Genomic DNA, 23939 nt, shown 5'->3' with positions numbered 1-23939 from the left:
TGGAGAAGGAAGATAGTGTTCCAGGTCTGAGAGAGGGACAAACAAAGTGCAACACACACATACACAACATCATGGATAGGCATGGAGAAACTACCATGGGTTCTCAAAAACCAAAAGCAGTAGGCCACCCAGCAGCAGCAACAGCAGAGCCAATTGCTACAGTAGCTCACCACTCAACTACAGCAGGATGCGGCAAAGCAGCAGCAGCACCAGCAGCTGATTAAAGAGGTGACAATACCAGGAGTAACAACTCTGGCTCGTTTAGCAGCTGGTGAGACATATACCCTGGGCAACCTTAAGCCTAACCATTGGAGTGAGGGAGGGGAGGGAAGGACGGACATGGATCCAATCCAACACACTCAAGTAAAGCTGACCAAAATAGGACCCACAGATGACCTTAAAGTCTCCCTTCTCATCTTCAAGCAGATGCCTGTCACAGTGCAATGACCCAAAGAGAGCTGGGCCACGTTTTTGGCCCCTTACTTGACTGGATTGGCCCAAGCCACATCTTGGAGTCTTGATATGCTCAGTGTCCTAGACTATACACATGTCAAAGTGGTGACCTGAGATGCTTTCAACATATCACCAGAAACCTAACTGCACCAGCACTACCTCAAGAAAATCAGCTCAGGTGCATGGCCTTGGGTGACTGCTCAGAGCCTTAAAGAACATTGCTGGCACTGGTGCCAGCCAAAGGCACATACTGGGGTTCAGGGGCAGAAAAGATCATTATGGAACAATACACCCAAATCCTTCCAGCAGGGGCATGCAATAGGGTGGTGACACATCAGCCAGAAGCGGTGCAGAGGCACTGTCATTTACAATTATCTGATGTCCCTCAGGCTAGGGGCTGAAAAACTAGCTGCTGGCCTGTATGCCCCATGTTCCTGTGGAGCATCAATACCGGAACAGCAATAAGGATAACTGGGATTATCTGGATGTCCTATTATAGTGGGATGGGATACAAGGAACAAGAAAAGAACCTGATAGTTCTCCCCACAATCACCAGAGCTCTTCCTAGCCCCAGCCTTGCAATCTTATCCAAAAGGATGCCATCCCTTGAAAGAACTTAAGAAACTAACTCCACCCACTAGGAACTGTTTTGCAGCTAGTTCATCTCAAAAAGGGCTTCCTATTCATGGACAGTAATTACAGGCTGATCTGGACAGTCAAAGACAGAGCTCAAAAGAGTGGCTCTGGCAAGAAGCTGATCATATTACAAGTGGATGGACTAGCTGCACAAGGGCTAATAGACTTAGGCTGCAGCCAGACCCTAGTCTGGGAAAGGTAGATGGGGACAGAAGGTAAAGCTTCAGAGATAAACTACTTCCAGTGTGTCCACAGGGACATAAAACCCCATTCAATGAAAGAAGAACTGACTGCAAGAACACAAGGAGATGGTACAGGCTGGAGTGAAAAAGAGCTGGTCTATCTGGTTTTATTTGTGTGTGACCGCAAGTTATCTGAAGAAATAGTCAAATGGCAGCAGAGTCCCTCTGGAGAAAGCAGAGCTGGTGCCAGAGACTCAGGAAAACAACACATAGGTGCAGTAGATGAGAGGGGGCTCAAAGGAAGATGAAGATCTAGGAGAAGGACCACCCTTATGGGTGCAGGATCCATTTATTGTCTAAACCTAACCAGGGCCTTAGTGGCTTGCCACCCCGTTACCACAAGCATGCTATCCAAAAAAGAGGAACTTGGTAGAAGAATGGAGAAACAACTTCATACTGAGCAGGGTTTATAAACTGCTTGCCCATGCAAATAATAAAGTACTGGACTTCTAATAGTTGAAACAGTGGCCGCATGTTGAACTAATAGAGGAGATGGAATACTAGCTGATAAAGAATCATAGGATGGGAGAGATAAGAGTGCCACTTCTGGGACTGAGGAAGGTCAGAAGGGGGGTACTATAATTTGCTCATATAGTCCCATTTGGGACCACAGAGACCTTTCTTTGCAAATGACTTATGGCAGAGTGTTCTCCATCTGTGGACCTACTTTCACTCCCTTATTTCCTCATGTATCTCACAAGAGTTCCTGTGTGCAGTAGCAACTGAATTTTTGAATCCTTGAACTCCTTTGTGGAACAGGGAGTGTGAGGGTTGCCAGGCATCCAGTTTTTGACTGGAATGCTTGGTTGAAAAGAGACAGTGTGCCATCTGGCCATTAAAAGTCTGGTTGGTGGTGCAGTGGAGGCCTAGGGCTAAGGCACACTCCCTACCTGCCTTGGGTCTTTTGGCTCTTTGCATTACTACTGTGCCTGCAGGCACTGCACCCACAGCTCCCACTGGTTGTGGTTCCTGGTGATGGCTCTGAAGTGCCCATTGGCTGGGAATCACAGCTAGAGGAAGCAACAAAGGCAGTGCACAGAGATCCTTGCTGGCTGCTCATCCACCTGGGGCTGCAGAAACCTGGCAGTCACTTCCTGGGAGACATAGTAGGCACTGCTAGGACCCTGAACTCCCTTCCACACCCTGCCACTGCGCTAGCCCAGAGCTGCCTCCAACATTGCAAACACCTCATCCCCAGTTCCACTCCAGAGCCCACAATCCCCTGTACCTCAAACACCTGCCCCAGCCTGGATCCCCCCACTACACTCCGAACTCTTCATTCCCCACCATTCCTGAGCCCACACTCCCTACTGGAGTCCGCATCCCCTCTGCAATCTGAATCGCTTGGCCCCAATTTGGAGGCCTCTCCTGCACACTAACCCACTCATCCATGACCCCACCACAGAGCATGAACCCTCAGCCAGAGTGAAAGGGAGTGATGGAGGGAGAGAGGGGGGATGGAGTGTGCAGTGGGGGCCCCAGAGAAGTGGTGGGGAAGACTGGGACTTCAGGGCATGGGGCAGGGAGCAGTGTTTTCTTTTGCGCAATTAGAAAGCTGGCAACTCTTGTGAGTGCTGTCTGGGGTTCTCTGCTTATTTCCTCACCCAGAAAAATTATGACCCTTGTAACCATCCCTGTTGTTTCATTATTTGTACCCAGAATGCTGCTGTTTTTCTCAGTTGTGCCCCCTCTCTGTTAAGGTGCAGGCCTTTAGTTTTGGGTGGGCTTAGGTTTGCCAATCCATGGTACAAATAGTTACCTTGTTTCTGCGTGATCCATAATCACCACAAGAAAAAAGGAATTTAGAAAAGAAACCTTGAGCAGAAGAAATTAAGTTAAAAGCTCCACCAGAACTGAAACTCTCTAGACATGTGGAAGACAACTGAAGGAAGTTATAACAGAACTTCAGTCTGTATCTAAAAGATAAAAAGTAATAAATGAGTTAAAAGGAGTAATTCAGAAGACTGCCTTATATTTGACGGTAGCTGATTCTGAAGGATTTGATGCATGCATTTTCTGTTCACTGAGGCAGAGAGAGCTTACTATAAGAATGTATAGTGCACACTCCACATAAACACAAAACATGAATAATCTATTTTTAATCAGAGAGTACAAAAGGAATATGCAACTACAGAAGGGTTTGACTGATCTGAATCTACAAAGCCAGTCTTGGAATTTTGGGACTCTAACTGAATTCCTGATGAGAGACCAGATCATGTCTGACGTCTGCACCAAACTGCTGAGAGAGACTATGTGGATATCCAGTAGTAAACTTTGACCAAAAAAAAAAAGGCTGTTAGAATTTGCTACCCAATAGAAATTGTGCAGTCCAGAATGGATGTTATGGAAGGTGGCTGATATTCTGACTCTACAAGCATGGGATGACAATGCAAGTGCCAGACTAGCCACGGTGGCAGTAATGAAGGACTGTGGACCAAATCTTTCCCACGCCTGTATACCTGCTGAACATGTCAGAAGATAGGAGAGGAGTTAAAAGAAGAGGATTAAGTCAAGTGGTGGCTGTTCAAGAAAGAGAAAGGATCTATGTCTCTTCTTCTGGACCAGAGACAACTTGCCAGCTAGGCAAGCCTTTCTATTGATAGGGAGAATGGGATCAGGGAGACTGAATGGGCGATTTTGCTGGAACACCGATCTTGAAGAAAGGGTAAAGTCCTGCAAAAAAAAAAAACTTTGCTAGACAAACCTTTTTTGAATACCTGGGGTTTTTTCATTTTGGGACTCTGATACAGAAGAATGGCTTAGTTGGAGGGCTAGATTTCCACAGTATTGGACTTCGGAAGAGGCAGTGGCCAACCATTAAGCTGCATCTACACAGGCCCTCCCTTTCAGAAGGGGCATGCAAATACAGTCAATTGGAAATGCAAATGAGGCATGGGTTTCAATATCACACACCTCATTTGCATATTCTCACATGATCTGGCTTCTGTAAGAGCTGTTTCCAGAAGCCAAAGCAGCCATGTGGGTTGGGTTCCTTCGAAAGGAAACCCCGCTTTTGAAACTACCCTTCTTCCTGAAAAAAATTAGGAAGAAGGGTACTTTTGAAAGGGGGGGTTCCTTTCAAAGGAATCCCCTCCACACTGCTGCTTTGGCTTCTGGAAATAGCTCTTACAGAAGCCAGATCATGTGAGAATATGCAAATGAGGTGTGAGATATTTAAATCCATGTCGCATTTGCATTTTTGATCAGATATATTTAGCTGCCCCTTTTGAAAGGGAGAGGCCATGCAGATGCAGCTTTAGAGGACAACTGGGGCAGGATGAGTTCTTCTTCTTGGCAGTCACTTGATAAAGACTAGGATGTCTCCACGTCACCTCCTATTTATGAGTCCGTTGATGGCTGATTAGCCCAATTCTGGACCTGCTGATCTTATCACAGAAGGGGCAGGCGTTGGCATATGTTGGGGGAGGGGGTAGTTTTTGACAATGTTTTCCTCTACTCCCACCACTCCTCATCTGTACTGCAGCGGGATCTCTTAAATTGTCACTTCCTCAAGGATTACCAGTCTCCAATGTAGATGGTCTTGGGCAAGGTTCTCTCAAGTGTCGACACTGATGCTGTATTTTTTCACATGTGCCTTCAGCATGTCCTTATATTGCTTTCACTGCCCCTCAACGCTCCTCTGTCCCTTCTCCAACTCAGAAAACAGAATCTGTTTTGGGAGGCGCTGATCAAACATCCAAACTACATGGCCAGTCCAAAGAAGCTGAAGATGACTGATAATAGCTTCAATGCTGGACATGTTTGACTGTTCCAGGACACTAGTGTTTGTGCACCTTTCCTCCTCAGAGATATTTAGGATTGTCCTCAGGCAATGTTGATGATATTATTCAAGTGCCTTCATGCTACACTTGTATGTTGTCCAGGTTTCACTTGCATACAGTAGCATGGGAACAATCAGTGCATGGTATACAAGGAGCTTTGTCTGGGGATAGATGTCCCGGTTCTCAAAGACCCTTTGCCTCAGGTGGGCAAAAACAGACTTTGCACAGCTCATATGATGCTGTATTTCCTCCTCACTGTCAACTTTAGTGGAAAGATGACTTCCAAGGTATGGGAAGTGCTCCAGAGTTTCCAGCAATTCTACACTGACATCAATAAAAAGTACATGAGATTGCCCCATCGGTGAGGGTTGGTGAAGCACCTTGGTCTTTTTGGCATTCCGTGTGAAGCCAAGATTCTCATACACTTCAGTGAAGGCATTTAAGATGGGCCAAAGGGCTGTGGGAGAAAGCAGCAACCATGTTGTCATCTGCATACTGCAGCTCCATGATTGGGGTCATGGAGGTCTTCCTTTTAGTTGTCAGTCACCTGAGATTGAAAAGTTTCATGTTCATTCAATTAGCCCCATTTTGAAAATAAATCAGGCTCCTTCCTGGCATCTGAAATAAAAGGGCTGTCCCACCAGAAATACGACAGATGGCCACTCTATGTACAGCTGATGTTGCTCTGACAGGCTCTAAAGGCTTTCCTTTTTGCTGCAATCAAGCATTCAATTTCTACATCATTCTCATCAAACCAGTCCTGATGCTTCCTGGACGGGTAGGCGATGGTTTTTCCACAAACTCCAATGATGGCATTTTTCAGTTCAAACCAGTGCTCTCCCACATATTCAGGGTGTACTGCTGGCAGCTTCCTTTGGATTGCTATCTGGAAGTCACTTCATCCGAGGGGGTTCTTCGGGCCTTGTAAGTCAATCTTTCATCAGATCTGTTTCCTCTGACTTCTCTGTTTGGTGACAATCCTAACTGCCATTGTGGGTTGAATAAGGTAGTGATCGGTCCAGCAGTCATCAGCACTAGTCATTGCACATGTAAGAAGGATATCATGCTGGACCCAAGTGTGGATGATGACATAGTCTATGAGGTGCCAGTGCTTCAATTGAGGATGTTGCCATGAGGTCTTAAATTTGTTTTTTGGGCAGAAGAGGGTGTTCATGATGATGAGCCCATCTTCCGCACATTTCATAAAGAGGACCACTCCACAGGTGTTGCTGTTGCTGACTTCTTTTCCAATGGTAGTCTGACAGAGGTTCACGTCTCTACTGACCCTGGCATTGAAATCCCCCAAGAGATTAATCTTCTCTTCTTTGGGGATGCCTTTCAGGACTCCGTCCAACTGGACGTAGAACTTCTCCTTGACATCATCTTCGGCATCTAGAGTTGGCACATAAGCACTGATCACAGTTGCCTGTTGTTTTTCAGCACACTTCAAGTGGGGAGTCATGAGACACTCATTGATGCTGACAGGGACTTGAGATAGGATTTCTATCATTTTATTTTTGATTGCAAATCCTACTCCATGAATTCGTTTTTCTTCCTTTGGTGTTCCTTTCCAGAAAAATGTGTGCCCTCCACCTTCTTCTCTTAGCCGTCATTCTTTTGGTATATGCATTTCTGCCAGGGCAGCTGTATTGATGCTGAATTGTTGCAGCTCTCAGGTGATAACTGCCATGTGTCTTTTGGGTCACTCGCTGTCTGGCTTGTCTTTTGGAGTCTGAATATTCCATGTTCCAAAGTTTACTGTTCAATTTCAACTCCATGGAGGTGAACCCACTGGAAATGGTAATCCAGTTTTGGCGGGGGAGGGGGGGCGGGAGGGGCTGAGGTGGACTATGTTTAGGGCAGCTTTTCTAGCCCTGTCCCTATACGGGATGTCAAAGTTTGACTCAGACTCACAATTTATCAGACCACTCTGTTTTATTAGCAAAGCCGCTCTGCTAATACATTTAGAAGTGAGCCCCCCGAGTGGGGCTTGTGTCTCTTAATTTATACAGTTTTTTGGAGAACCAGTTACAGAGAAGTTACAGACAAAAGAAGAAAAAGATTTTAGTCACCACCCTTCGAGATCCCTGAGACCAGTCACATATCTTCAATTAGCTGCCACCCTTAACAATCTCCTTTAACAGCTTCCAGTCAACTTAACTAATTGCCCTTCACACCTTCCATTCTGATGCCTGCTTCTTAGACGTGCTGGCTCCATCTTAATTGCTTCTCCATTCAAAAGCTAACTGTCCCTACGTGTGCTCCCTCAGATACTTTGTAACATGTTTTGGCATGCCCTCTCATCTACAATGTATCCAGCATGTCCCCTTATACAACGTTATACTTATACAATGTTATACTTCCACAATCCCCCCTTTTGGTCAAGGCTACGCCCATGACCAACGACTTACTGGATTCCATACATCAATCGTTCTTTTTCATTACTTTCACTGGTGACATTTAACAACATTAGATTAGCACTCTGGTTTGATCCCAGGTTGAGAGGAAGTTTATCTTTCCATACCCGGTTCGCCATTCTCCAACCTTGTTTCAATAGTCCCATACACCATGGGACACGATGTATTGGAGACAGCTGCTCCTCCCTAGATTCAGCCCTGTCCCATTACACACCCAGCACCAGTGGCCCTTTCCTTTCACCACACTTATAAGTTTAGGAACATATGTTTTTCCCAGCCCCCAAGTGTCATTTTCCTTCCATGTCCTTTTACGTTGATAGGGTTCTCCAGCAAGCTCTGAGGAATTCAAAGGGATTGCCATGGTGGGGATACTAGCTTGTGAGTGAGCTGGGATGTGGCTGCAGACCCAGCAATTAGAAATATTCAGGATCTGGGCTATCTGCACCTGTTGTTGGATGAAAGAATTGTCACTGTCACTCTGGATTCCCCAGACCCTCAGGACACAGTAGCTGAGGATTAAGCTTCTCAAAGGACACATGTTTGAAGCAGGACCCTTTCTGGTTCCGACAACCCCTTTCGAGGGAACCGCAGTCACGGTTTTACATCCACCAGGCAGCAGGCGCTAGGCTCACTACTGCTTCTTGTTTGTTGGGTCCTGCTGTCTGCTTACCCTCTGCTTCTGGCAACCCTTACGAGAGCGCAGATTGTAAGGTATTGCAGGCTGTTCCTCTTTGTCTTCTGGGGTTGAAGCTGGTTCTGCGTGGTCTTGCAGAGGTGCTTGGTCCCCTGGAGGTGGCACTGGCTTACACTGTGAGGCGTGGATCCATGCAGCGATGCTGGATAATTTCACTGCTGTCTGGGTGGTGAGCAGTACCTGGTATGGACCCTTCCACCGGGGTTCCAAGGTGTGCTTCCGGAGGTGGTGCCACAGGTAGACCCAATCACCAGGCTCAAGAGTGTGACAGGCAGCAGAGGTGGGTTCCGTCAGCCAAGCTGCTTGCACCTGCGAATGGAAGGAGCTCACAGCTTGCATTAACCCTTTGCAGTACTGGAGGAGCGTGCTGTGAGTTAGGTTTAGGTCTGGGACTGGGGTAATAGTGGCCATTGTTCGCATAGGGCATCCCATGATGATTTCAAATGGACTCAATTTGTGTCTCTGGGATGGGGATGACCGAATTTCCATAAGGGCCAGTGGTAAAGCAGCTGGCCAGTTTAACCCTGTGGAACTACAGATTTTTGCCAGCTTATTTTTAAGCACACCATTTCGCCTTTCAACTGTCCCTGCACTCTGTGGATGGTAAGGGCAGTGCAACAGGTGGGTGACATGTAATTTAGATGTTGAACAATTTTTCCTGTAAAATGTGTTCCCCGGTCACTAGACAAAGTGGCAGGAATTCCCTTGGTAGGGATAATGTGGTTTAACAGACATTTTGCAACAGACAATGAATCAGCTTTGCGACAGGGAAAGGCTTCAATCCAACCCGAAAATAGACATATTATAACTAAAATGAATTCATATTTCTGACACTTTGGCATTTGTACAAAATCAAGTTGCCAGTGTAGGAAAGGTGCTTGAGGCAAACCCCGGAACCCTTGTGTTACTTTTACAGATTTGCCTACATTGTGGCTTTGACAAGTAACACAAGTGGCACAGTGGCGGGTTGCAAAGGAGCTGAAATGGGGAGCCCACCACCCCGCCTTACTCATAGCAGAGACCATCCCCTCCTTGCCGACATGCGAAACACCATGTAGCAGGGCGGCTAGAGACGGGTAGAGTGAGAGGAGAGCGGAGGACAAGGGACTCAGACATCTCGACCAGGCGCGCTGCAGCAGCTACAGCGCGTAGGCAAGGGGGTAAACCCTGGGCTACAGGGTCCAAGGTTGCAGAGAAATAAGCCACTGGGCGATTTCTGTCACCGTGCTCCTGAGTAAGAACCCCAAGGGCACATGCAGATTGTTCGTGACAGAAAAGGAGAAAAGGCTTGTCATAGTTAGGTAATCCTAAGGCAGGGGCAGAGGCTAAATTCTGCTTAAGGGAGATGAAAGCAGCATTTGCTTCAAGTGGCCATGGCATGGGGTTAGGTACAGAGGATCGAGTGAGTTCTTGGAGTGGTTTAGCCAGAGAAGCATATTGGGGAATCCGTTGCCTACAGAACCCTGTCATGCCTAAGAATTTTCTGACCTGGCGTGGACAGCAAGGCTGGGGAAAGCTAAGGATGGCTTGTACCCGGGCTGGAGAGAGTGTACGGGAGCCCTGGGAGAGAAGGAAGCCTAGGTATGTGACAGAGGTTTGGCAGAGCTGCAATTTTGTGCGAGAAGCCTTATGACCCTTGCTCGCTAAAGCTGTGAGAAGTGTTAGTGAATCAGTTTCTGAGGCAGACAGAGAGGGGGAGCACAGGAGTAAGTCGTCCACATATTGGATCAGTGTGGATCCTGATGGGAAAACCAGATCAGCGAGATCCCTGGCTAGGGCTTGAGAAAAATAGGATGGACTCTCTGTATACCCCTGGGGAAGGGTAGTCCATGTATATTGCTGACCCTTGTAGGAGAAGGCAAAGAGATACTGGGATTCAGAGTGAACTGGGACAGAGAAGAAAGCGGAGCACAAATCTACAACAGTAAAGTGGGTTGCATTTGGAGGAATAGACGCTAGTATTGTAGCGGGGTTAGGAACCACTGGAAAAGAAGGTATGACAATACAGTTAATAGCTCGAAGGTCTTGAACAAATCGCCACGATTTGCCATCAGCCTTTTGAACTGGGAGGATAGGGGTGTTACAGGGGCTGGAACAAGGGACAATAATTCCTTGTTCTTTTAATGTGGATATAACTGGAGCAATCCCAGCCTCTGCCTCAGGATTCAAAGGATACTGAGACAGGCGAGGCAGAGGTTTGGAATTGTCTACAGTAATCCGAACTGGGTCAGTATTTAATCGGCCCACTTCAGATGGGTGAGATGGCCATAGGGAGGAAGGAACCTGAGAGATTAGGTGCTCTAGGGACGGAGTTAAGGGACAGCAAGGGACCGGAGTGGAGAGGGAAGTTTCAGACAGCAGGGAGGATACAGAATCACATAAGGAAGACTGAGGGATTTGCAGATAGACACCATCTGGGGAGCAGTAAATAGAACAGCCAAGTTTGCATAGCAAGTCCAGTCCCAGAAGGTTTGCAGGGGTGGAATCAGAGAGGAGGAATGCATGCTCCTCAGAGAGGGGACCGACCTGAACAGACAAAGGTTTTGAGAGGGGAAAAGAGGTAGGGATCCCTGTAATGCCAACAGCAGACACAGATTTTCCAGATCGGGGAACCACAGGCAAGTCAGTGGTGCGGATTGTAGAAAGAGAAGCTCCAGTATCAACAAGGAAAGGGAGAGAGAGATCATTTACAGTCAGGACACATTCTCCAGTAGGGGACAGAGGTAATAAGGGAGCTAAAACTTTCTGAGGTTCCCCAGCATTCCGTCATTGTTGGGGTGAAAAATAGGGTTGGGGATCAGCTGGAGGAACCAGCGCGGGGTTCACTTGATTTCCCATACAATTATTAGGTCGTCTTGGACACTCTCTTTTCCAGTGTCCAGGCTGTTTACAGTAGTTACAAACCCCAGTTAATCCAGCCCCCCGCCCCCTTCTGCAACCCCGTCCCTGTCCCCGGTGTGGTCTGCTTAGCCCTGAATAATGCTGTATCTGCAGAGCCATTAACTTTTGGGAGGACTGTTCCTCCTTTCCTTTTAAAGTGCGGTGGCAATGCTCTGCTACTGCCAGCAATTTGTCCATGGTTTCAGTCTGCCATCCCACACTTATTCGTTTTAACATGCTGCCTGTGGCAGGGAGAAGACCATCAACAAATGCATGTGCCAAGGCCCCCTGCCCATTTACATCAGGCTCTTGAATTCCTGAATGTTGTAGGAAAATATCAGTTAGCCGGGACCTATAGTCACCTGGGCTTTCTCCTTGCCCTTGCTTACAGCAACGTATTGCTGTCCAGTTTGTTTTAGGAGACCACACTTTGGGAATGGTTTGATGCAGGCGCTTCCAAAGAGCCATACACTGGTCTCTGTACACCGAATCTGGGCCAGTACTTTTTATGGTTGAGTGGCATGCCTCAGCTGGCCAGTCTGCGGCAGCCAACCATTTATCATAATAACTGGCAGGAGCTAACAATTTGCACAGTTGGAGGAGATCTGTCTCAGAGGGTTCATAGGTTTCACAGATTAACAGAAACTCCTCAGCAAATTTGACAGAGTTTTCCTGTGGTTTGGGAAAACCTTTAACTATAGATAAAAGTTCTGTACGAGTCCAGGGCTTATAATCCCATATGGACTCACTTTCTCCCATCTTAAGGACTCGTAAGGGTGCCACAACAGTTTGATCAGAGTCTCTCATTCACCTCCCATCAGGTTCTCTTTTCCAAGAAGAGATGTCAAGAGAATCTTTGCAGTCTGCTTTGGATTTCTTCTTCATAATATTTTGCAGAGCTGCAAGGCCAATGAGGGTATCTTCTTCACTTTCATTATCTGTAGTCACTGAAGATTTTTCTTTTTCTGATTTCTTATTTGCGCAGGAGTATGGTGGGGGTCGGGTTTGATCCGGATCATTGCACAGGACTGGGCAAAGGGGAGCGCTCGGACTAGTGGTGGGAGAGACTGCATCCAATTGAACTTTTAGTTTTTTGCTAGAATTTTTAAGAGAGGTGAGTTTTGACTCAGTCCATCTACGATTTGCCTCTTCCCACCACTGCATGAAGCAGTTTACTTCTCCTCTCTCCAATTTGGTTTTTGGGAGGACGAGTTTGCTTTTTAAAGCGTCCACTCGATCCTTGTCCCAAGAACCTAACAGTGGCCACTGTAATTTGGGGTTCTCTAGAGCTAATTTGGACCATTTTTCAAGAAACCTACAAGAGTCCAGACCCCTCCTAAAATACACAAAATAAGCCAGAGTTCCCTTAGGGAACTGTTCTACCTTAGACTTCTGATTACCCATCCAGGAGGACTTCACACAGCACTCACACAAGAAGGAAATTCGGGCTCGGCAGAGTGGTACCCGGTGCAACACACAGAAAGGAGCCCACAGGCTACTGCCTCAACTGCCCTTGCTTTCACACCAGGGGTTATACCCAAGGTGTGGTGCGGCTGCAGCTGTGCAGATTCCACTTATTCAGACCGTGGGGACGGGGACCCCTTGGTCAGCCAGTCTCCGGACAGAGATGGCTCCCAGATTCACACACACACCACAGGGAAGACAGATAGACACAAAGACAAGACAGTCCTCAAACCGGTTAAAGCACAAAAATAATAATTACCTGAGACGTCTGATTCCAGAAGCTGGATCCAAAGACCCCTACCCGAACAGAGTGGGAACCAACAAGTTCAATGGCGTAGACTGCGCTGCTGCTGTGTACCTTTCTGTCTTGTGGAGGATCGCTTGGACTAAGCATCCAGGCGCCGGCTGCCACGATCGTCCTGCAAGGCAGTCAGGGATCACACAGCCTCAGCTAAGCCGCTTGCCATCTCAGTGGGACCTCCAAATTGTCAAAGTTTGACTCAGACTCACAATTTATCAGACCACTCTGTTTTATTAGCAAAGCCGCTCTGCTAATACATTTAGAAGTGAGCCTCCCGAGTGGGGCTTGTGTCTCTTAATTTATACAGTTTTTTGGAGAACCAGTTACAGAGAAGTTACAGACAAAAGAAGAAAAAGATTTTAGTCACCACCCTTCGAGATCCCTGAGACCAGTCACATATCTTCAATTAGCTGCCACCCTTAACAATCTCCTTTAACAGCTTCCAGTTAACTTAACTAATTGCCCTTCACACCTTCCATTCTGATGCCTGCTTCTTAGACGTGCTGGCTCCATCTTAATTGCTTCTCCGTTCAAAAGCTAACTGCCCCTACGTGTGCTCCCTCAGATACTTTGTAACATGTTTTGGCATGCCCTCTCATATACAATGTATCCAGCATGTCCCCTTATACAACGTTATACTTATACAATGTTATACGTCCACAGGGATAAGTGGAGTGGATCCAACATAGAGATGTTCTGTTGTGGATAGAGTAGCTGGACCTTTGTACCATCTCAGTCCTTGAAACAGAGTGATACATGCATCCACCACCTACGTGCTTGTCCATGACTAAAAGCTTCTGTATTTCACAATCCTGCTCCCATTGCCATCCACCAGTCACTGTGGGGCTTATGTTTAGGAGAGTAGTATGCACAGGAAGATGCCTGTGAGTGACTTCTTTTAACATGGGGGGACTGTTGCACTGCAGCCACCACACAATTCTTGATGGAGAAAAAGCTCAGGTCCAATAGCATGGAATCCATGATGACTGGGACACTCCTATCAGCTGCAGCCTTCACCTGCCATCACAGCCGTTGTGGCATGACCCTTGCTATCCTCTGCCTGTTCTGCCATTGAGGACTTTTAGGATCATTCTTCATCTGGATCCTCCTCCTGACTTTGCCGCCAAAGGTGACCCTTATGGGAGTATGAGACTTCCTACAGCATTACTCTCGGGTTCACCCTGACAAGGTGATGATCGGGAGAGTGAGGTAGGATGACTAGTACTGTAGTGTGCTGCAAGGGTGTGCTGTGGATGTCAGCCTTCCCACAGCATGATTGACAATCCAAAATGCTACAAGAGACCAGAGGCATAAAAGCACATAGAACAGGAAGTCAAAGTCAAGCAAAAACAGCGCAAGGAGCAACACGTGCTGTCACAGGCAATGAAACAGAGAATGCCCACCATATGGAAAAATGCAAATTTACAACGGACTACATCACTTGCAAGAATTTGCAACCACCACAGTCGGTGCAGAACTGATAACGAGCATGATGATAGGATCACTAGCTTATTGGAGTAATGGACTATGCTGAAGCACAAGATGAATAAACTATCAATCTGAAAACAAATGAGATATTTAGTACTTTTAAATTAAACACTAGTCCAACAATAGAAATACTGCTAATATCTCTAAAAAGCCATAGCTAGTGAAGGTAAATGTGTAAAACATATGGGCTATGTCTACACCAGCCAAAAACTTCAAAATGGCCATACAAATGACCATTTCGAAGTTTACTAACAAAGCACTGAAATACATATTCAGTGCCTCATTCCATGCGGGCAGCTGCAGCACTTAGAAATTGACGCGGCTCGCCCAGACGGGGCTCCTTTTCGAAAGGACCCCGGCTACTTCGAAGTCCCCTTATTCCTATCTGCTCATGGGAATAAGGGGACTTCGAAGTAGCTAGGGTCCGTTCGAAAAGGAGCCCCGTCTGGACAAGCTGCGCGGCGGCAAGCCACATCAATGTCGAAGTGCCACAGCCGCCCGCATGCTAATGGGGCGCTGAATATGTATTTCAGCGCTTCATTAGTAAACTTCAAAATGGCCATTTGCATGGCCATTTCAAAGTTTTTGGCTAGTGTAGACATAGCCATGGTCTATTATGTTGAGCTTACTCCCAATAGAGAAGTATATGAACTTCATGTATTGGTAAATAAACTGCAAAATAATACAATCTGTAATAGTACCAGGGGAAAGAGTATCCATTTCTAGGTCTTGGTGAATTCTTGTTAACTCTTTTAATGCATAAAAATGTGTGTTTAGTTTTATCTGCCTTTTTAAAAATATATGAAAAAGCTTTACATCAATTAAAGTAGGAAATTTATGAACAGATACTAAAATTAATTTCATTAGAATGTTGCAGTTTGAAAAAATAAAATTGAAAATCAGAAAATTCAGAAATAAAATGCCCCAAACAATCTTTATATTTTTATGGTGTATACCGTCCAGATAACATAATTATGGGTATATGGTAATTATCATAACTACATTTCAATCTTTAGACAACTAAGGAAAAGTTTCACAGGGGTAGCTATATCCATCTGTATCAGTACACACCACCAGTGGGTCCTTCAAAGAAGATCAACAGTTATTCCTTCTGTCCTCTGTCCAACCCAGAACACTTATTATTACGAGCAGTACTAATTATCAGGAGTACTTGCAGGACTGAGTTCTCCTGATTCTGAAGATACTGATTTATTTAACTCTCACCCTAAGTAGTTTCATTGACTTCAGAAGGGTTATTCACATACTCACAAATAAGCATGTGTGGAAGTCTGCAAGACAAGAACTTTAATTTATAGCCTGTTTTAGTATGAGACACTCTGGGACCAGTAGCCTCCCTTAGATAGGTCAGGATAGATATCCGTTCTGTATGTGGGTGGTAAAATGAATCATAGATAGGGATGTTGCAAGTCTGTTGAGAGGAAGGGGACTATATGTACAGAGTAAGACATGAAAATAGTGTAGTATCAACTCTAGTGGGAAGATATATGCAAGATAAGGTGTGAGGTGTTATTGCAAAGGCTGGTAAAGAGCAGGTGAACTGAAAGAGGAGGAGGAGGAGGTGGAACCACAGTGGGTCACACTTTGGGAGACAGAAGATAGAACGGAAAAAGGGTTTGTTTTGGTACCAGCAGCAGTGGGGCACTATTTGAGTGCTGGGGTGGTGGGGGAAGAGGGCATAGGTCTGTCCACCAAGGCCCGTCCCCCAGCCTAATGGGAAGGGCTACCGGACCCAGACTCGATGGGATACTTGGGACAAATAAGAAAGACTAGGGAAGGGTGGTGAGTGTCACAGATTTAAAGCAAGGGACCGGAAGGGGACCTAACAGAGAACCCCAGGCAGCACCCACACCTGCTCAAAGCTGCCTAAGGGGGCAGTGCACGCCACCCAAGAGAACTCTGCCCAGATGTGTGAGATAAGAGAAGAAGGGTAGTAGGCTCCACAGTCGCAGAGTACCCCCTCATCCACCATCCTCCTCTTGGCGTGATAAATCACAGCTTTGGCGAGGGCCAGGAGGAGGTCAATGAGGAGGTCTTGTGACTTTGTGGGGCAATGGATGGAGTGTGCATATAGGAACAGGTGGGGGGAAAAGTGCAGCCAAAACCTCAACAAGAGGTTCTGGAGCAGCCAGAACAGGGGCTGCCACCTGATGCATTCAAGGTAGGCATGTGCCAGGTTTTCTTGCATGCCCCAAGAGGGGCAAGCGTCCGGGATGAGGGTGAACCACACCAGGTACACACCTGTGCTCATGGCTCCATAAAGGAGCCACGAAATGATATCCCCAGTGGGCGTCGGGATCAAAGTGGAATACAGGCTGGCCCATCGGGGCTCCTCACCCCCCCTTAGGTGTCAGGTAGTCCTGCCATTTGGTGTCAGAGCAGGACTGGAGGATGAGGAAATGGAGAGTATGGAGCATAAGCGTGTATGGATGTGTTCTAGGTGCACTTCTAAAACAGGCTGCAATTAGCACAGCCGGCTGGGAGTATGGGGGACACAGGCTGGAGGGAGGGGGCTCGAAAACTGGGACCCCAAAACCAGTGCTGGAGGAGTTGCAGTGAAGACGAGCGCAGAGGGTAGACTCTCACAGGGCTCGCTTCAGGAAGGTGAGCGAAAGGCGCGTACGCGCAAGAGGGTGCAAAGAGTGCAGAGCCCCACGATGGCAGAAGGGAGCAGGAAGGTACGTTTCTCTCACACTACCAGTGCAGCAGGACTACACTGCGTGGGGTGGCAGCGTGCCGCGGGGGTGTACCTGGATGGAGGCTGAGGGTGCAAAAGGCAGGAAGGGGCTTAACGCGCACCGATCCAACTCCGGTATGTGTGTTGTGAGGCGATGGCCTTCAGAACCTGGGTGGGAGCTAAAACAATTCCATTTATAACCGAGAACAACCACGACAGCTCCAGTGTGCCTCCGCGCCTCACTTAAACGACTACGCCTCCAGCACTGCCCCGCCCACGACCAACGCGTACGCACAGGCTCTGACTTTGTCCAGCGCTGCCCCGCCCACGACCAACGCGTACGCACAGGCTCTGACTTTGTCCAGCGCTTTTGACGACGGCGCCCAAGGGAGACTACACTTCCCATGGGGCAATGCTCCAGCCGCCTCCGTCCGCGCTTTGCATCCTGGGATCTGTAGTCTCCCGCTTAGCCGCCCCTCTCTCCTTGTCTGGGGGGAATGGGGCAGCCGCCCTAGCAGCTCTCGCGAGGTTTTTGAATCGCGCTGGGGCTCGCGCGCGGCTTCCTCGCGAGGGCGGCCGCCTTGGCCGGGATGTTTGCTGCGGTCGCCATTCCCCTGTGTGACGTCATAGTGCATTGTTGTGAGAGTAGCGGAGCATCCCTCAAGCTGTCAGCTGTGCTGCTGCTGCTGCGGGAGCCCAAGCCCGAGCCGGCCCAGCCCCCTCCCCGCCGCCCCGCCCCGGGGGCTTTGGAGCTCCGCGCCCGCGCAGCGCTGTCTCTGTGCAACTCCTCCTGGCCCCCTTCTCCCGCACGTCCCAGTCCGCCCTCCCCCCGCCCCCCTAGAGCCACCTCAATGAGATGCAAACATGAAAGACAAGAGGAAGAAGAAGGACCGCACCTGGGCCGAGGCTGCCCGCCTGGTAGGTGCTGCGTTCGCGTGGTGCGGGCCCCCGGCGAGCGGAGGGGGCGACCAGCCCCCCGCAGGACCCCGCCGCCCCGGCTTTGTTGCAGTCCGGAGGGGATGTTGGAGTGAGCGTGCGGAGCTGGGCGATTGACTCGCCGGGCGGCAGGGGGGCGGGTGTGCTGCCTCCCCACTTACATGGGGCTAAGGGGCTAGCCAGGGGTTCCCCCGCCCTCGAGTGTGTGAAGTCCCCTCGTCCCCAGGGGGCGCCTCTTGTCCTGGTATGCGGGCGTGTGTGAAATTCCCAGGGCAGCCCCCTTCGTAGCATGTGTATGTGGGAGAGACGTACCTCGAGCCCCGTGCCCTGTACTGTGTGGGGAAAGAGCTACACTTTTCTTTAGCGCGTGTGGGATCGTAACTACTCTGTGTGTTTGTGTGTACAAGAGAGGGCGAGCATGGAATTCCCTTTTCCCTGCCCCTGTTTGTTCTTATTTCAAATATCCCAGGAAAGCACCCCCCCCTTCAATAATAAGTAAGTGAGAGATCCAAAGATTTCACTGTGTGGGAGAGAGAGTTATCTAGGGATTCCTCTCCACCCATCTGAATAGAGAAGTAGCCCAGGCAGTCAAGCCCACCTCTCAGAAAGCTGTCTGGCTCTATACATTTAATGCAGCCCCAGAGGGCTGGGGAATTATTTGTCTCCCTCTTTCTCCAGTATTTGTTTTTATGTGACTCTGTTTTATTGTTTGCTAAGTGTATTAGGACACATCATTTACTTTGTGCTTCAGGACCCTTTTGTGTGGATTCTCTCCATTCTAGGAATTTCACAAAGTGTGTGTGTACAATACAGCATGTGTGGTTGTATGCCAGAGTGTGTGCGCCTTCCCTGAAGACGGGGTTGGTTCAGCATCAGTTAGATGCAGTTACAGAAGAGAGGGCAGCTAGAAAGATGTGCTCCATTTTATATATATGTATTTGGTATCCATTTCAATTTCATATTTTGCCCATTATTTCAACAATTAAATTAGTATCAAAACAATGTGATCTTTTTCTTGTGATGGTAGCAAGTGTCTTGTTTCATTTTTTTTTGTCTGAGGATTGCTGTGAAGTACAGTCCTTTTAGAAAGGATGTATCTTATGGGATGCTGGACCATTACATCAGAATTGCAGCCTGTCAGTGCTTCAATTGTATTATTTATACCAAAATAGGAGGCAGTCCTAACTGTAGATGTCACTGCCCTTGCCTCATAGGAGTCTTGCAGTGATTGAACATATGAGGTTCAATGGATGTGTGACAAAAAATCAGTACAGTTAGTTTAGCATTAGCAAGCTTGGTTTGAAGCAGACACTTTTACATTTGTAAAATATGTCTGTCTAAAACAGGAAACATGCCGGCTCCAAGGTTCTTGCTTTCTCACTTTTGTCCTTCCACAAGTCAGTGGATCCCGGTAAAGGTGTAAGGGCACTAAAAAGCGCTCTCTTTCTCAAAGAAGTTACTAGAATAGATGTTCCAAAGTAGGTGGACTTCAAAGCTCTTCATTCATTGCTGGCTGCCTTCTTTGTATTGTAACCTGCCAGACTTCATTAACAGATGCTTAAAATACATGGAGTTCTGTCTTAAGGTTAACGTTACTTTTATGCAATTGTTGTAGCTGCCACAGTCCATGCAAGTGAGAAAATCTCTGTTAACTTTTCCACAGAGTCAGCTACACTTTAATAGTTTCTAGATGGAACATAAATGGATGTGATATAAATGGGGAAGAGTTAAGAATCAGTCCCTGTTTGAGTCACATTATTTTTCTTTCATTCCAAACAGACTTGATTGTAAAGACCCGTTAGGATTGGTAGTTGAAAAGTGGGCAAGGAAGGATGGTGCTTGTTGTATAGTGTTTTGTCCAGCCTTCCCAAATTACTAAATTATCCAAAACTTGTCCAAAATCTATTTCTTATACCTAGTGAATAGTACCTGCTTGCTTTGGCCCTGATTCTGCAACAGGATCTCATAGTGCAGGGATTTAGGTTTACCATATTCCTATTTAGGCCAAATTTGTGAGTCCTTATAGTGTTTTATGTACAGGACCTCATGGTTCATTATGATTGCATTTCTTGGAATGCATCAATAATGTAATACCGCAAGGCTTGATTGAATCAATTTTTCCAACAGCAAGTAAAGAATGAAGTGATTGATACGTACTCACAAGTAATGACTTGTGTTAGCTAGATCAATATCTGTTATAAAATTGAATGGCCAATGAATGTCTTTCATTTTAAGAACGAGAATTTTAGATTAATGTGGTATAAGTACAGATTTTTTTTTTTTAATTTCATATAAATAACCTACTAGAGATTGCACGTCTGAAAACTGGAATTCTCTTGCCTGGCAATATGCCTCATCCGGCAAGACTGAGGATGCTCCTGGGCCAGATCACTAGTTCAGGAAGGCACACGAGCTAGTCTCCTGACAGCATCACAGGAGGCAGTGGGTCTGGGTCTGGAGCTGGCATGGTGCCAGCGTCCCCCAGCAGCCCCGTTTGGACCTGGCCCCAGGGAGCACATTGCAGGAGGCCAGCAGGCGCACCCCAGGATCGGGGTGCATTCACCTCCCCTGGTCTATCAAAATCCTTTGTTTGGGACCACTGAGGTACCAAGGGTGCTGGACCAGGCAGATGCAACCTGTAATGTGTTAAGTTTGTACAGTGGAATACTCCAAAGTTATGAAATGACAAATTTAAGACTGTTCATTAGTGCAACCTTAACTCCGCTCCCTTGTGTATGTGTATGCATTACAGTACAGTCTTTAAATGATATGTTGATGCTTTAGTTTTTCCACAGCACCTTTAGCTCACACTATACAGTTTGGGGACAGTGCTCAGTGAATAAATTTTGAGGTTATTTTCACTTTATGATGGTTGTTCCTCTAGTATGTGTTCCCATGCTCCATGTACCATACCTCTTCCAAATCCACAATGTTATTCTCTTATTTACTTTTGTTTATCACCATTATGGTACCAGGAAGCCTTGCAGACATAAATTGATTTAGCATTACAACTTACTCTTGAAGTTGAGTTATCGTTACTTTAACGCATGCGGAGCCAAAGCTCAGAGGATTGTCTTGTCCAAGGTTGCATAGGAAATCTCTGAAAGAGGCAGAAAAAGAATGCGTATTCCCTGGGGTCCATTCCAGTTCCTTAGCCCTAAGCTGTTGTGGTAGAAGTGAATATAATGGCAACTGTGGTGTCTCCAGTTCAAACTCACATGTCCCCGACAACAGTTGTATTGAATAAAGCTGGGGTAGTCTGCACCCCACACTCAAATCATTACACAACTCTTTTTCCTTTTTCAACATGCTCAATGAACAAGGCAGCAGTTCTGCAGGAAAAAAAACCCCAGCAAATTATTTAATAGTAAGGCTGTATTGTAATGCATATGTTCATGTGGTCAGGCTTAAGGTTGATTGGCAACCTTAACTTGCTAATTTCTTCATACTTAAATAAATTATCTTTGTAATATTAACATTCTTGTAGTGTTCTTTGTATATAGTCTTATTTTAAGACTTATTTATTAGTTTCTTCTTAATTGCCATTGTAGTCAGCTGTTTGTGATACCACATTAAAATGTTCTCTACTGTGCAATCAGTAAGGTAGGAAAATTGGAGACATTCCTTTTATTTTATTTTATGCAGGATGGCGGGGTTAGTTTGAAGTCTTCTTTCCATATATAACACCCTACCTCTTTCCTCACTCACCTCCACTAATCATGGAGAAAAAACATGGCACTGCCTACAACATTCCTTGGCTATGAAACCATGCAAAGAACCAATAGAGAGGTGGCAGACTGTTAAGAGATTGTATTACAGAATCCATTGTGCAAAGTACATATTTTAAGTATGACAAATTTCAAGCAGCCACTGAAAGAGATATCTACAATCTATGACAAATCACAGCCAGTTTTCACCAGATTACTAAAAGGCACATATGCAACCTGTGGATTGTCGTCTTATCAGATTTTTGCTGTAGACCCCTGATATGCCAGAGCTTTTTATGTTAAAAAAATGTTTTTTGCAATGGGGGGAGGGAGAGAAGAGAATAGCTGCCCCCCTTTTCCTCCTACAATTGAATTATTATGGTTCATTTATTCTTTGAGTTTAGTTGTTTGTTCAGAGAGTGCAAACCCACCAACTTTCAGGAAAAAGCTTTAAAAAAAATTAAAGCAACTGAAAATGACTCCATTGCATGGAAAAGCTTGTTCAGTCTTAATTCTAGGTGTTTTTGTGCTCAGAATTATAATGTAATTGGAAGTCCTGAAATATTATTGACTTCAGTCCAATAGTAATTTGGTGCCTTGCATTGGATTTTTCAAGTTCGTTGGTTGCATAAGACATACACGGTACAGATGCATCACAGAAGAATTAATTACAGACCAGCTGTTGAAATTTTTAATAGCTGCAATAAGCCAGCAATTCTGGTAACTTTTCTCTAGATTACAGGGATTTGTCGACGGAGGTTTCTGTCAGAAGATATCTTCTGACAAAACTTCTGTTGACAGATCGTGACTAAACTGCCAAGTGGATAGCAAGGGTGATCCAGGCTGCCCGGCAGCTCTATCAGCAAAATGGCCAAACAGAAGCATAGCAGACAGGGCTGCCTTGTGTGCTAGAAGCCATGTCTGTTGGCAGAGGGACCCCCTGGAAAGTCCAGACCTCTTTTCTGTTGATGCAGGCGTTATTCCTCCTGAGGAGTGGGGTACAGCTGTCAACAAAAGTGCTGCATTCTGTTCACTTTCTGTTGAGAGAATGCCTTGGGAATCTTGGGCTTTGCTGGCAAAACCCTCTATTCTGGACCTACAGGCTGTGTCTACACATGCCGTTTCTTCCGGAAGCGGCATGGTAATGAGCAGCAGGAAGATGCTAATGAGGTGCGGATGTAAATTTCCCATGCCTGATGACTATATGGCCACATGATTCGGAGTCCGGATGAAGCTCTTCCGGACTCCAAAATACATGTGCAGATGTGTGGCCTGTTGGGATCTTCTGAAAGCAAACCGTCCTTCCAGAAGACCTCAGGAAGAGGGGGCTTCCAGAAGATCCTCTCAGGTCACTCATCTGCATGTGTATTTTGGAGTCTGAAAGAGCGTCTTCCGGACTCTGAATCACGTGGCCATATGCTAATAAGGCACAGGAAATTTGCATCCATGCCTCATTAGCATCTTCCAGGCTGGTCATTACCATGCCACTTCTGGAAGAAACTTCATGTGTAGACGCAGCCACAGTGTTTTCAAATTTTAAGTTCGTCAGTAACTTCAAAATTGAAGAAGCCTCAAAAATAATAATCAAATACAGATTTACAAATACGCGGATGTTGGGAATGGTCACTGGTATGTTACAAGAATGTATTTCTGGGAAAATTTCAATACAGATTTGGAGCGAATTGATGGCGTGTGTTCTTTTGAGAGTTAGTCTGGCAGTGGTGTATCTATGAGTTGTCATAGACCCACACTAAGCCATTAGTTATGGCTGCCAGGCAAGCTGCCTTGCTCTTTATGACCCAGAAAGGTAAAATAGGCTTGGCGGAAGCAGCTGAGGCAGACTGGTTAAACCCTCAAGCTCACTGTAACCAGTATAGTGCATGAGGCATTGAGCGTCTGCCTATGAAGTATGGTGTTTTATTGGAACTGTTTGAAAGTATTTCTTGAGTAAGTTGCCCTCATCACTGTCCTTCTCACTTTATTCTAAGTGCAGCTGTAATGCACACTTGAGCGATAGCTTACACTTGATACTAGGAGTAGCTGCAAATTCTAGAAGTGGCTGATTAGCACATTTATGTTTAGGGTCCTACCAAATTCATAGTCCATAGGATAAGGAAAAATTGTAAATTTCATAATTTAAACTATTTGTTTGAAATTTCATGGTGTATAATTGTAGTGCTCCTGATCCTAAAAGAATTTGTGGTGGGGTTGCAAGACTGTTGTAAAAGGAGTTGCAATATTGCT

General features: G+C 46.4%; 1 protein-coding gene across 1 annotated transcript in view; it reads left to right on the top strand.

Annotated features, from left to right (window-relative positions):
• The first annotated feature begins 17949 nt into the window (after positions 1–17949).
• ASXL3 (ASXL transcriptional regulator 3) overlaps positions 17950–23939 on the top strand; it is a 159334-nt gene continuing 153344 nt past the window's right edge. The window contains exon 1 of the mRNA XM_074987226.1: positions 17950–17970. The gene's annotated coding sequence lies outside the window, so the exon portion shown is untranslated. The remainder of the gene's footprint in view (positions 17971–23939) is intronic.

Source organism: Carettochelys insculpta, chromosome 2, assembly GCF_033958435.1.
Source record: "Carettochelys insculpta isolate YL-2023 chromosome 2, ASM3395843v1, whole genome shotgun sequence".
Taxonomy (NCBI): domain Eukaryota; kingdom Metazoa; phylum Chordata; order Testudines; family Carettochelyidae; genus Carettochelys; species Carettochelys insculpta.
This window is presented reverse-complemented; position numbering and strand designations above follow the sequence as displayed.